Source organism: Pholcus phalangioides, unplaced genomic scaffold (genome assembly GCF_987345545.1).
Source record: "Pholcus phalangioides strain wild (caught in Gottingen) unplaced genomic scaffold, Ppha-v1.0 ptg000028l_1, whole genome shotgun sequence".
NCBI classification, from domain to species: domain Eukaryota; kingdom Metazoa; phylum Arthropoda; class Arachnida; order Araneae; family Pholcidae; genus Pholcus; species Pholcus phalangioides.
The window spans coordinates 4,557,417-4,573,333 of NW_028301618.1; positions in this window are offsets into that span (position 1 = coordinate 4,557,417).

Here is a 15,917-nt window from a genome sequence, read left to right on the forward strand (position 1 = left end):
GTTATAAATTTTTTTCACCTAATTTTTATCATTCCGCTTACTTTGGAATATATATTCGTTGACATTTATTCTGGATCCAACCGCGATTTTCTTTTCATCCTCGAATACCAGTGGTAAAGAAATTGCGAAATTATATCAACCTCTCATGCAATGTTGAGAGGTTAAGAGCAAAGCTGTCTATAATAGTTGGATATTATAGTAGCAGGAAGGGGAAATCAGCGCTGTCAATCAACGTTAATGTGGGCGTGTCTGGAGCGCCGTTCGAATTCCGCCCTCTCCCACAAGATGGCGCTCGAGTCAATCGGCTTCTCTTTCAAGTTCAAGTTGGCACCATTTCTGGCAGTACCTGCTCGTTTACGAGCATTGGCTGCCCTCTGAACAGGCCCACGGGGGGCCAATGCGAAGAAAAGACAAGGGAGTATCTGTTTGTGTAATTTGTGTAGTGCATGTATGTGGGAGAGAAAATTTTCCGGCTACTAAATATTTTGCCTCAGGATAACTAGAAAATTGGAAAAGGAGGAAAGTGAACGTGGGGCTCCCGGAGCTAAGACCGAGATCTCAACTCCGAGCGCCATTGGTCGATTCTGAACAGTTGTTGGATTGGTTGAATCTGAAAAGAGGAAAATTGGGGGGGGGAAGAAAAATGTTAGTTTTATTAGGGGGGGGGAGAGAGTGTGACACAGGAAAGGGGGGGATATATGTACAATACATGACCAGACCAGACCAGCATCAGACCTTGACTTCCATGCCCAGCCCAATGGGCCGATTGTGGAATTACAGACGGGCCTAGTAAGGCCTATGAAGAAGTAGAGGGGATAGTGATATGTAAGTCAGTGTGTGAGTGCATGAACGTGAAAGAAAAGAGATATGTCAAGTCCGGTAATAAGCTGTCATGGCCTACAAAATTTATGCCTGAGGTAAAACGCCACCACAACCTGTAAGGAAGTAAGAGTTCATTTATCATAACAATATTTTGATGAATTACTCAGTGTCAACCTGTTGTTAAATTCCTTCTCTTCAGAAACAACATCTACACAAGATTCAAAGTTCGTCCCCTACATTCAAGGTGGCTTTTTCATTTTTCATTTTTTTTTTTTTTTTTTTTTTTTTTAATATAAATAATGAATAAAGAAGAGATTAAATAGGTGCCAAGAGTAAAGTATATGATTGCAAGTTCAAAAAATTGAATAAATAGGTGCCAGTAATATATATTCAAGTATAGGTGCCAAGAGTAGTATATATAATAGCAAGTTCAAAAATTGGATAAATAGGTGCCAGTGTTATATAATCAAATATTATAGGTGCCAAGTGGTATATATTCATATCTTATAATTGCCATTGCTATTTGTTCGAGTATAATAGGTGCCAATTGTCAGTTAATGAAAACTGTAAGGTTTATATACAATATTTACATTTTTACAGATTTCCCCACGGTAAGTGGAAAATCTGCTTTGGCCTTCTATATATCTTTTTCCTTGAAGTTCTAGGTTCTGGTTGTTCATTATAATTGACAATCTCTCTGATGTGAGGATACTCTGATTCACTCATTCGATCATATGTGTCTTTATTTATTTTTTTAATATATCTAAAAATATGTAGAATTTTTAAGTCTTGACGTATATTTTTATTTCTAATGTAGTATGGTGCATTAGCAAATCTTCTCAAAATTTTATTTTGCCCTTGTTGTAAGTATTTAATATTCCTCTTATTTGCATGAGCCCAAACTGGTGAGGCATATAATAACGTGGGCCTGATTATTGATTTGAAGAAAAGTATTTTGTTTTTTAGAGAGAGTTTAGCTTGGGGAAATGTTACTTTGTTTAATGCACCTATTATTTTGTGTGCTTTATTTCTGGCGTATTTCATGTGAGATGTGAAAGTTAAAGATTTATTTAAGAAACAGCCAAGATATTTAACTTGATCAGTTGGTTTGACTGTTTGATTATTGATGTAGATGTTCCTATTTCTGGGAATTTTATGGCATCTTGTAAACCATATGAATTGAGACTTTTTTCCATTAAGCAAGATGTCAGATTCATTACACCAGTCTACTATGTCATCAATTGATTCCTGCAGGTTATCTGCCGCCTGCGTTGCATTCTTGTGTCTACATAATATGGCAGTATCATCTGCAAAGAGAGCTATGATGCCATTCTGAGGGGCTGGGATATCATTAATGTACAATAAGAATAATTGTGGTCCCAGGACACTTCCTTGAGGGACAGATGCAGTGATAGATTTAATGGAAGATAACGTGTCTCCAATTTTTACTTGGAATGTACGTCCAATTAAATAATTATACAAAAAAATTATAAATTGAGGGGGAATACCATAATCAATTAATTTATTAATTAAGGTTGGATAATCACATTTGTCAAACGCCTTGCATACGTCCAAAAAGGCCGCCGCTACATATTCCCTGTTGTTGAAAGTTTCAGTTATATATTCAGTTACCCTCAATAATTGGGTTATGCAGGAATGTTGTCTACGGAATCCATGCTGTTCATGCCGCAGTACACTGTTTTGATCAATATATTGTTCAAGCCTGAGTGCCACAATTCGCTCAAAAACTTTACTTATGTTAGTGAGCAAACTTATTGGACGATAAGATGTAGGTTGAATAAAGTCATTACCAGGTTTGTGAATTGTTTTAATGATAGAATGCTTCCAAGAATGTGGAAAGTACATCAGTTTTAAGGAAGCATTAAAAATGGCTGTAAGATTTAATAAAATGTTCATTGTGAGGTTTTTTAAAGCTGTATTAGAAATATTATCATAGCCAGAAGCTTTCTTCCTATTGAGCTTAGTAATTATATCAGTGATCTCAACAACATCAGTTGATTCAAGCGATTCTACATCAGCGTTGGAGTGATGAAAAATATATTGTGCAGCTCTGCGCCTCAGTTCCACCTGTGTAGACAGTGGTTGAATGTGATTTGGTGAGAACTGTAAGGCATAGGCCTCTGCGAATGTTTCCGCAATTTCATCCTCCCTATAGACAATTCCATTGGTACCTTGAATTTTATTGATTTTTATGTAGCCACCCGGTTTACACAGATTCCACGCTTTCCATACATTTCCATTCTCAGTAGTGGCATTTTCCAAAAATTCAGAAAATCTGTGATTAATAAAATATTGAACTTCTTGTTTGATTTCCTTATTTAGTTTGTTTAATACGATCTTGTCAGATCTTCTTCTGTACCTTTGCCATAAGGTGCGTACAAAGTTTTTATGCCTGATCTTTTGTAAGATTTCTTTGGAAAGTCCATATTTATTTTCAATGTCAGGGGAGACCCTTGTAGAACGATGCAAGGCAGTTTGTATAGTTTCTGTTAATTTATCAACTGTTTCGTCGATCATCTCCTTACTATTTAAATCCCCAGATATATTAGCACTCTCTAAAATTTCTCGAAATTCCTCCCAGTTCGTTCTTCTGAAGGTTCTAATCTTATGAGGAATAGGAAAATCTATTTGAAAGAAAACTGGGTTATGTGGGGAGTTTAAAATATGTAATGTAAAAGTATTAATATTATATACAAAATTTTTGGATATTCCAAAATCCAAGACATCCGGTCTATATCTTGGACAAGCAGGAATATGCGTTGGAGTAACAGAAGAATGAATGTCAACAAAATTGTCAAGGCAGAATTTACGCAAGATTCTCCCACTCCTATTACTTCCACGACTGTTAAAAATGCTATTTTTACTGTTCCAATCCCCTCCTATAAACGTGGGAGTATTTGTGTTAATTAAATGTTGAAGGAGAGAGATATCTATTCTGTTTCTAGGCGGCTTGTAAATAGCACAAAAATTCATGGGGGTTCTGTTTACAAAAGTAGTAATAGAACAGGCTTCCATTTGTGATGAATTTGGGAGTGTATTAATTTGATATGGTATATCTGATTTAACATATATTGCTGTTCCTCCTCCTCTATTGTGTATTCTGTCTTTCCTAATTTCTTGGTAACCATTTAGCTTTATTTTCTGACTGGGCAAAAGCCAAGTTTCAGAGACAAGTAAAATATCGACCTGGTGAAAGTATAACTCTTCTTTGAGTTCTCGTATTTTATCTTTAAGACCATTGGCATTCCAGGCCATTATGCACAAGGGTCTTAATGCTACACTTGGGGAACTAATTATTAAGCTGTGTTATTACTTGAATCAAAGCTTGCAGAATACTCTCAATTTTTCCTCGGGAAATTCCCGCTGCACTCAAAATTGTACAGAATGTATCAGAGATCTGACTCATGTCATTAGCTTTTTTTTGCATGGGTAAATTATTGACTCCTCCTACTTCAGCAATGGGGTTAATGGACGGAAGGTTGTGTAATTGATCTTTACTATTATTTTTGCTGATTTCCACAGGTTTTCCCAACTGTAATTCTGGACCAAAATAATCAGTATCAGAATCATTTATTTCTGACACAGAAGTAATGTTGACTCTCTCAGTTCTATCTAATAATTGACGCAAAACCTTTTGATAAGTGGTTTTGGCATGTAGCTCATACAATTCCAGTTTAGCTTCGTGCACTGATGTAATACCAGATTTTTCTCTTGCCAGTGGATGAATGCCAGGTTTTACTGTTTCATCCAATAACTTCTGTTTTTCTATGTTTATTTTCACAACCTCAATGTTGTCGTTTTGAGGTAGCAATATGTTGTTTACAGTCCATTTTTTTGTTGATGAGGGCATTATAGAAATGGGGTTTTGTCCAATGATGAAGTTATCATCATCTTCCTCAAGATGTTGGTTATTAGAAAGTGACGGAAAATTAATTGAAGATGACCCTTGATATTCAGGTGGTACCTTAGGTAGAAATAGACGTCCCCTGTTTTGATTAGAAACTGGCCTAGCTTTACAACCAGAATACGTAGATGTGTGCGGTCCCCCGCAATGACAGCATTTAATCTTAGTTGGGTTACCCTTATCAATACAATTACGAGTTTCATGAGATTTAGAGCAGTACGCACATATCGGGGCGTTTTTGCACCTATAAGAACTGTGACCGTAGGACTGACACGATCTGCATTGAATTGGGCTTTGCAGTCCTCTATATCTCTCTATCTCAATGGGTATTTCCGAAAAATTTGTAATATTAGCAAAATTTTTTTCTGCAACTGGTACCTCCACTAAGTATAATGGAAGTAATCTTCCCGTATGATAATTTTTCATATTACTAATTTTGATTGGATTAAATTTTTGCTTTTCCAACTCAGATTTGATGTCTTTTAAGCCTATATTGGCTGGAAGGCCACGTACAACAAACTTCAGAGTGCGTTCAGATCTTGTATAATAAGTATAATACTTAAATTTTTTGTCATCAAAAAATTTTGTGATTGCTCTGTGATCTTTTTCAGTAAATACCTTAACTACAATAGTATTATTAGTTGGTTTTGCCTGAGGTGTAATTTCGCAAAGATTCTTTGCTGCTACAAAATCTGATATCCAGCTTTTGCCCCAGTCTGTTAAGATTATAGGGGGAATTTTGTTATTCACAGTTACATGTGTCGCATCTATTCTATGGGCTCCGTTAGCCAACTCTTGTGCTTGTTGAATATTAGTTTTTTTCCTCTTTTTAGTTACGGTGATGAAGTCACCATTGTCATGGTCTTCATTTTCACTAGAGTCAGTCAAGGCAAGTGTGTTCCTCGTGTTAGCTGCCTGTTGTGAGTTATTTCCCTCAAAATGTGAAAATGCACCTTTTACTGTTGCAACACCAACAGTTTTTATTAATGAGGAATCATCAAAAATTTTTGAATTATCATCTGTCAATTTTCCTTGTACATCAATATCATTATAGCTGCTTTTTGTTTTATCTGAATTTATTTTATGCTCTTTTGAAGTGTCCAAATGTGAAATTTTTACGTTACTAGTTTGTAATGTCGTGTCTTTCTCTGATGATTCATGGTCAGATTCCTTTAAATTAGTGTCACTTTGTGTTGTGTTACTATCCGTAGTTCCATTTGAACCATTAGAGGTTGATGAGTTTGAAGTGGAACTAGTATTTTCACTGCTAGCTGTATTTGTCTCGTTTGAGAGCTCGGACACCTCATTTCCAGCGTCACTGTGAGTAGTCATTTCCTTGTCCTCTTTCTGTCTCTTAATTTTCCCTGCATTTCTCTTTTTGGTGCTATTTAACCCTTTAGTAGTGTCTGCGAGTGATTCCTCATCTCTACTATCACTGTCTGAAGAAGCCTTTGCTTCCCCTTTAAGAGAACTCTTTTTTACCCCCTTGACACTATCTTTTATTCTTTTTTTCTTACAAGAAACACTAACCCTCGAGTCAGATTTGGGGGTAGAAGTCAATGCAGTCCCAAAACTTTTTTTGAACGATGCAGACTGCTTGTGCCTACATGACTCAAGATTCAGAGAATCAAAAAAGGTAATAGCATTACCTACGAAACTATCAAAAAATTTCACCTTATTTGCCTTATCGGCAGTTTCCCAGCACACATAATCTGAAATAACAATTATATCAAATTCTCTCGCAAGATTACAGTTCTCACCTTTGTGGTAAAGATCATCACTTAACCTCTTTTGATTTTTCACAAATGACAACAACAGTTCTTGAAACTCAAACATAAATTCATCATTATCACTGACCTCAGAAGCCAGAAAACACAATTTCTTAACCTTCTCCAACTCGGAGCTTGCAAATGGGCATATTTTACCCATATTTCGCATGTACTAGACCCACTTACCTTGAGAGATAAAACAGGAATAATCCATAGAAGAAATCACTAGGGGCTTTTAAAAAAAAATAAAATAGGGCAGACATTTCACTGGGGGGGGGGGGGAGAATCACAAATTTCACGAATTTGAGTGCGATGACACAAGCAGGATCGAAGATGACCGTTATATCGCAATGCAGATATGCTGAAAGCCAACCAGGATCACTGTAGAAGCAGGTCGCACCCAACTCCGTATGATGACCGAAGTCCGTAGCTCTATGGATGAATCCGGAACGTTATGATACTAACGAAGACAGGAGCAACCAAAAAACACGTCCGCTCACCAAGGAAGCTGTCACCCAACTCCACAATACATGAAATGTGGTGGGAACGCTTATTATTGATACGCTTTGGCTTGAAGCGACAAGGTAATCTTCGCCTCTACTCGCACGGGATTGGTTCGCACGATCTTGATCCCTGGTTGGCTGGACCTGTAATCGATATAGTTAGTTACAAGAAGGGAAAATTCAGAGATAGAGTTAGTAAAGTTCCCCTCTTCTTCTTATCGGTCGTAGGTCCTCGGCTGCACCTCCACTACGATTCCAGGGCGAAATAACTGGATTCTAGACTCCCAAAAGGAAGAAAACAACACTTTATTTAATTTATTATCCAACACCTCCACGAAACCGTCCTGTCTCTTCGGTACCAACTTTTACCTAACTCTCTTTTCGAATGTCTCTAATCGTTCTCGTTTCCCTCTCTCGCGACTCCTGTTTCTCCTCGGCCTTTTTCCAACCTCTTTTCTCCTGAACCTTACACGTCCCATCATCGAAAAGCACATCCATCATTTTTAAATGATGATGATGCTTCAAGAGCGTAACTCGGTTTCTCACGGCTACCGTGACAAGGCGTCGGCATTACCTTGCATATACCCCTTCCGGGTCCGCCAGGCCAACGCATGACGCTTTCCGGTAGGCGAGCGTTGTATCGTTCAGCAGCAACTACTTTGGCGGCCATACCATCCTTGAATGGCAAATAACGGTTGTTCATCCAAGAGTTCATGGGGTGGTGGTTACCACCGGCATAAGAGAAGGATGGCCTTTCCCTGTCCTGATTCCTGGGCACGCCGTTGTTGGCGATTGAAGATTTAGCCGGTTGGCTTCTGGTTTCCTCGGTCTTCGACTGCTGGTTCGTAGCTCTGTTGATTCCTTTGGCAAATGGACACGAAAACAATCGCCAGTTCGATTGCTTGGACGTTTCCTGCCTAGCCGGGAACCGGTTCGGTGCGGATCTCCTCCCTTTGACAGCATGATCATCGTCGTATCGTTTCGAGTTCATCTTCTTGAGCTGCGAGGCCTTGCCCTCGGATGCGGACGCGACCCGATTGGTCTTGCACTTGATAAGGGCGAACGTCTTCTTCACCATATTCCCGTTGACGCAGAGACAGCGCCTCGTACAGACATCCGGTAGCCTAGATCCTCGATTGACGACTACCACGTCGACGACTTCTCCGTGTTCTGATATAAACTGCGACACTGACTCGGGTGTCATTTCCTCGAACGGCATGTTGCAGACCAGGATCATTTTTGCGCATCTGGTCTCGAAAGTCGGTACGGGCACAATCCGGCGCACTTTAGTGCCTCCTCCGTTGACTTGGAATTTGTTCGAGTTCCTGAGACAGTACCGGACGACCCTCCAATCCTTGGTCAGGGTCTTGACCTTCCTGAAAGATGAGACCAACCTCAGGCTGATGTAGCCCTCCTTGTTTCTCTGGATTTGTTTCAGCAGAAAGTTGTTCTTCATGATGTTGAAGTCGGTGAAGTAGCTCTCGACTTGGGATGTGATCCTCTCTTCAAGTTCTTCGTTAGGTATGCAAAAATCGTTGTTATTGCCGTCGTTGGCCTTCTGTTTGCCATCGGCAGATAAAGTACACACACCGTCCCTACGGCTTGGCGCATTTATCAAGCGACTCGACACTGCGCAAGAAATCGGCACGTACCCGTGTTTGCCGTCGCTGATCTTCATCATACATATTTTCAGAGGGGCTATCTCACTTTCGCCAAATGCGGACTTGATCCTTATTCTCCCCTCGCCTTCACTGTCGTCGAACTCAACCAAATCCGATCTAACGACTGAGATCTGGGTCCCAGAATCGACCACGCCTCTTATTGTCTTCTGACCATATTTCAAACTCACGGTCTGCGGTGTGTCAATGTCCGCACCGACACCAGCTGCCGGCACAGTGATATGTGCTGTTAGGACTGTGGTTTCTTCAATCATGTCCCCCTCTTCTGTCTGGACAGAGTTCGCCTGGGCCCGACTCAAGGGCTCCTGCTGGACTCTTGCAGGACAAAACCTTGCTATATGGCCTTCTGCTTCACACGCATAACAAGTGATTGCGGCTCTCTCTCTGGTATTCGAACCCATCGTCGCTTTAGGTGGGAAGGACTCACCCTGAAGTCTCTGGTTCTCGCTGGCTTTCCATCCTGGATTTTGATGAACCGGTCTTGGGGTTCTCGTTCTGCCACTTGGGAAGGGTGTCTTCAGAGTCCTCTTCACATCATCGAACCTATCTAGTTTCTCCGATAGCTCACTTGGTGACACCATATCACTCCATTCGTCCAGATAGTGTTCTTTAAAATCTGCTGGGACGCGTTTTTTCATTTGATCGGTGATGATTAAATCTCTTAGTTGCTCAAACGTCGTGACCCCCAAAGCCTCCGTCTATCCATCAAAATAGGTACACAGTTCGTGGTAGAAATCGCTCCAGGTGCCCTCTTGATTCTTGTGGCACGAAGAAAACATCTGTCGGAACTTCTCTGGGGTGAGTTTGAATCTCCGCAATAACAATTCCTTAACTTGATTATAGTCCTGTACTTGCTCTTCCGGCTCGCGGGCAATTAACTGGTTCATCTCGTAGGGAAGAAGTCCCAAGAGCTCAGCTAACCAATCTTCCCGTGCCAGGGCCGCGCGACGAGCTTGCCGCTCGAACAGCACCAGGTACAGACTTATGTCTTCTTCCATTCTGAACTTTTGCATCATGTTCTGGAAATCCCGGCTGGGGGTTCTGCCGCGCCCAGCTTGATTATTCTCCTCTCTTCTGACTCCTGTCTCGATCCTCAGTCTTTCGAGTTCATGTTCCATCTCCTTTTCTCTACGCCGCCCCTCCATCTCTTTCTCTCTACGCCTCTCCTCCATCTCCATCTCCATCTCTTTCTCTCTACGCCTCTCCTCCATCTCCATCTCTTCTCTTTCTTTCCTATTGCCTATGATCGTTTTCAGCATCTCTCTGCACGTCGCTTCGTTGTACAGTTCACTTTCCTGTATGGTACTCATTAGTTGCATCAAGTTGAACTCCGGTCGGACTTCTACCCCCCAAGTTGGCGGCCATGGTCTCCAGATCCTCCTTGTTCCCCTTTGCCAAATACGCCATCTTTATTTATCGTCTCGATACCGCCGTACAACACTTGCTCCTTTTTGCCTGGGCAGGATTACCCCTCTCAGCACCGGTTGTCGGGTTGACTTCACGAAAAAAAAAACAGCGTGGGTGCTCGACGCTGCTACTATCCTTCTATACGAACCGGGTGGTTCCACCGTCGCTAGGACACTCTTCTTCGAATTCAGCTCGCAATCTTGAGTCGTTGAAGCTACGACCTCATCCTGTCGACTGCACCAGTAAAGTTCCCCTCTTCTTCTTATCGGTCGTAGGTCCTCGACTGCACCTCCACTACGATTCCAGGGCGAAATAACTGGATTCTAGACTCCCAAAAGGAAGAAAACAACACTTTATTTAATTTATTATCCAACACCTCCACGAAACCGTCCTGTCTCTTCGGTACCAACTTTTACCTAACTCTCTTTTCGAATGTCCCAAATCGTTCTCGTTTCCCTCTCTCGCGACTCCTGTTTCTCCTCGGCCTTTTTCCAACCTCTTTTCTCCTGAACCTTACAGAGTTAATCGATTATTTTTCAAAGTTCGGAAGTTAGAAGATAGAGTCAAAATAGCAAAAAATTACACTTTTTTTTTTTTTTTTATAAAACACAAATTTTTAAGTTTTTTTGGAGAAGGTTTTTTTTTTTAAAAAAAAAAAAAAAAAAAAAAATCCTGGAATAAAAATATAAGTCCGATGGGAGCTCGATCATCAGTCTTTCACCAAAATATTCCCGGCTTCAGTTAGGAACTTATTGATGATGGCTCTCCTATCTTTTACTGAGCTCTGCTTCATATTGTCCTCAAAACAAGATTTCGCAAATTCATACATTTCATATGTACAATTTTGACTTGCCACTGAATCCGTGTCCGAAGATCCCGTCGTGGTGTCTGCGGGTTCAGCCGGGGGTTGTTCGTCTTCTGGGTCGGCAACTTCGGTGGGTGAGCTGCTCGTGGCTGTCTGTTTGGAGGAAATTACCAAGTTTGCTCTCGAGTCCGTAGGGCTGGACTTTGAAAAATTTTGAGATGTGCTCTCCTGGATTTCGTTAAGAGTTTTTTGGCAACTCGGTAGATTGAGCGCTGAAGTCCGTAGTGTTGGACTTTTTCCGAGAGAATCGGTGTCGTCTCATTTTCAAAGTTTTTCACCAAGTCGGTAGACTGTTTTCCACTCAAGTCCGTAGATTCGGACTTAGTTTTTTTCATCGCTGTTTTTTGGCGATTTCCACCGGAGGTTGTTTCGGCGTTAGCGTGAGAAACAGTTTTTTTGGACTGGCTAAGGCTGTTGGACTCGTTAAGGTTGTCACTTGTGCATTGTGTGTTACGGCTCTTGTTGAATTTTTCCCATACACTGTGAGGCAGAAAAGTTGTGTTACCATAGTTCTTGGTAGATTTGGTTACAGAAAAAGTTGGGATTTTTTCTTTGGGCGCGGGAGGGCTGCGCTTTTTCGCCGGGCGGTGTGTTTCGGCTCGGATTTCCTTTTCCGCTATTTTGTAAGCATCACATTTTCGGTATGAGGCCGGATGGTTCTTCCCGCAATTAACACAGACCGGGAGATCTTTTCCAAAAACGCTGTTACACGGTTTTCCCGAGTGGGAATTAACACATTTAATGCACCTAATTGGGAATTCACAAGCACTAGACTTATGGGACCATCGCTGGCACCGGGTACATCTAGTCGGGCGAACTGTGGTGGGCCTTTTTTTGTACCGTTCGGTGGTGGTGATGACGTGTCTAATTCGACGGAGCTTTGCAAATTTGCTAGCATTTTCGTCTTTTGGGATTGCTGTTTTCCACATGGCGAGGCGTTCTTTCGTGAACTTTTTTCGTCTAGATGTAATTTGGAAAATATTTAGTACAGCGAATCCCAGTTTTTCCAACTCGGTCCTGATGTCCGCAGCACTTGAGGTTTCGTCGAGGCCTCTTAGTACGTAGTTGACCGTACTTTTTTCCTTAGGGGAGAATTTAAGGATTTCAAGTTTTTTGCTGTAGCACACATCGAGGACTTTGTCGTAATCACTGCGGTTCGTAAGTGAGATTCTGTAGCTGTCCCTGAGAGTTTTCACTGAAAATTCTTTTTCACATGCTTCCTCGATTATCGGAGCAAGTTTAAACCAGCCACCGTCTTTACCAACTTCGATAGTGAAATTCTGGAGAATTTCCGAGTGACCGTTTGCATCCGGACGGATGGCCCGGGCCCCGTCGGCGCACTCCGAACGCTATTGGTCGGTTTGAATCATCGCTATCGGGGGGGGGGCGGGGACTCCTCGAGCTTGCTCGTGGGCGTCCGGCAGTTCCCGGCGATCTTCCCGGTCCGCTTCGCGTACAGGTGCCGCCTGGCTTGGTCCGGCTTCCAACCGTACGGTAGGCGTGGCTTCGGTCCCGCAACCGTGTTTTGATTGGTCGCTTTTTTGGTCAACTTCTTGTTGTGCGAAGCTTCTGTGAGAAGTTTGTTTATTTTCTCCTTTTTTCTGCGGGTGAGATTTGGAACTTTTCTTTTTCGCCATTGCTTCGATGAACCCTTTAACATGAAGAGCATCGGCGTGGGCAATTTCAGAATTTGAGTTCACAAGTCCGCAGTAATTTGTGTCGATTAATTCCTCAAAGTTTTCCCATTGAAGTATATCAACGGTGCGTTGGTCTGATGCGATAATCTTCCTTCTATTTTGTGCGTAGATGTTCCGCAATATTGCGTCACCTCGGCAAATTTTATGCAAGTTTGCACTTTTCCTCATGAGTTGAAATGATGCGAATTCCTGCTGCGTGAATTTGAGCAGTAGCCGTGCTGCATCCGCCAGGACGGAGACGTCGGCATTTTCATCCTGGGCAAGTTGGATGATTTCGTTCCATCTCCAGTTTGAACGATCCATCATGACATCATGGAAGAAACAGCGAAACCTGGGTTTAGATTTGCTGTGTGACATTTTAAGCAGCTATTTGGTCAGTTAGAATTCACTATTAAAAGTTACATTTAACGGGGCACCGACTGAGTACGGGTTCAAGCTAGGTTAGGGTAGCATCTAAGAGCAAAAAAGTTTGCGTCCGTCCCCTATGAGGTCTGGGGATGTGTATCACAATTTTTTGTAATTTTTTGTTTAATATTTATATACTTTTACTGTAAAAAAGAATTAACTGAACTTGAATCGTACCAAATAATCGAAGAATTTTGTTCGTATAAATCATCAAATTCATCTGTTAGATGCATTTGTTTTGTGTTCATTGAATTTAAGTCCACACGTCACATGAGTGAGGTGTCTCAAAAACAAAAAATCAAATTCAATGTTGTCGGTCTGGCTTAAGAGATGGCAGACATAACTTTGAGATAGAAATAATTTGAGCGCCATCTTTTAATGCTTTTTAATAACATTTTACCACATGAATATAAAAAAAAATGGAACCTTAATATCTGTCCTAAATTTTTTGCTCACGGAGATGTGATACATCCAATTACAAAATTGTTTTCATTGACCTCTTACTCAAAATGCTATAAATTTCCCGTAATGCATCAGCTCACAATTTCAAAAACTTTTTTTTTCTCATCGCCCACTAGCTCAAAATTTCTTCCTTTCTCGTGCTTGTTCCTTTCTTTGCGATCCCATAGTATTTCGTGGTTCAACCCGTAATTCAAATGGACAAGTGGTCCCATTGTCTTTATCATAATTATGGAGACCATACCTACAGATGGACAGAGACTAGATGTGGTTCGGGAGTGCTCTTGCTGTCACGCAAGGCCACGAATTGAGCTATGGAGAGAAATCATTTCTCGATTATATAGTGCATTGGAAGAGCGTAGGTGTCGGGGGCAATAATGTTCGAGTTGCTTAAAATTTTCAACGGGATGGACCATGAATTGTTGATATACCATGAATCAGGGATGTACGTAGGATCGATTTGTGGAGGGGGAGCACAAATTTTTCTGCCCGAGAAATTTCGAATTACCACCCTTCAAAAAGCATTTGGATTAACAGAAATAGGTTAATATAGCATATAAATTTTGATATTTCACCGAAATATAATTTTTTTATAAGTTTTGTTCGGAGCACGGGTTCCCTTGAGAGCGTCTCAGGTAAAAGAAATTTTATCCCCTAAATTTTTTTTTTTTTTGGGCACCTAGATTTTTTTGCGATTTGTTTAGCCCTGGCCTAATGTCAAACATAGCTGTATCTCGATATAACGATATCTCTCTACAACTACTACTAAAACGTGCATGCACGTCGTACACATTCCTCTACGGAATTTCTAACGAATCGGCACGTGCCGGAGAATGTGTGTTGTGATTGTATGTATGGCCTTAACGAATTTATGTTGTTGAGTTGCGCTTGTTTCATGTTCATGCTGCCACCTGTCTTTCATTTTCCGAAGTAAAGATGAAAAATGCTTGAATTTTCATATTTTGTCAGTTTCGTGTTGTAGGGCTGCCTGCTGTCTGCGGAGAGACTTTTCAAATGGATAACCGGCTCACATTCACGCCTCAAACAGCAGAAAACCAGCTTCAACCAACCATCACTGTTCGTCAACGGGGTTCGAACCTGGATCCTCAGGACGAGAGTCGATATCTCTCTGCAACAGTATTTCCCAGAGTGGGCAATGTCAAGCTTTGTTCTTGGTGCGCAGAGTAAAGTTATATCGAGATTTCACTGAACACCAAAAGGAATAAAAATCATAAAATATTCACCCTTGAGCTTGATGTTACAGCGAAGTCATCTCGATGGATAGCCCGCCGCCATTTCTCGCGCAATTGCTTGTCTTCGGAAAATTTAAAACAAGCCACCTGTGGGTCATTCTTGTAACTGCCTTTGCAGCCAAAACCCGAGCACTTAAATGGCATATTCTAAAATTCAATGGAAATCTATTAGAAAATATCGGTTTATGCGAGTTATAAATCTTTGCAAGCGTCTATGAAATAGCATTTTCCACGCTGTTATGGCGCTAAATCATACCACTCAAATAATTTTTCTTCTGAAGTAGGGAGTGGGTTATGTTTATTTTTTCCTGAAAAAAACAACACTATAGTTTCGGCTCAAAAGGAATAACTCACCATCCTCCTTTACGAAAATGCCAATGTTGTGCTTATATCTCTTCGTTGAGACAAAGCGTCAGGCCATTTCTAGTAAAGTGGAGGAATAAATACAGTAAAACCTCGTTAAGTCGTAACCCTAATAAGTCTCCATTTTTCTTCAGACCCTTCCAGCTCTCATAGACCACAATGTTATTAAACCCTCGTCGCTAATTTCGGTTAAGTCGTCACTATGAAAAAGTTTGAGAAAGAGGAACAGAGCTCGTTATCAGCATTGCGATATGCTTAAAAGTCACCATAAAATCCTATATACACAAACGGAACAGTTTAAGTAACGAAAGTTACGCTGGGGAAGTTCATTCGCCGACTAAGGTTTTTGGAACGTTGGGGACTGTTCAGGCTAGTTCTCATTTCTGCCTGGGCTCCATTGGAGAAACTGGACAAACCGCGAAACACCCAAGCACTTCGGGGCAGGGTATCTCCGGCAAAACCAAAATTTATTGATGTGTCAAAGATTACATATAGTGCAAGGAAATCAAAAATTATGTAAATCGAAGAATCAAATTAATCAAGTTAAAGTCAAAGTGCAACGCGGGCACGGATAATAAATAATCATAGAAAGCATGGGCTCTACTAATTTAGGGCTTGAAATCTAAACAAAATGTCTTTGTTGAAAAAAATCAATCATTCATTCCCAAGTTGAGGTCTTCTGTTTACTTTTCCCTGCCCAGGGCCCCTCCATCAAGTCAAAAGTGTTCGAGATTACTTTGTAGTTGCATCATGAACTACTGATGAAGAAT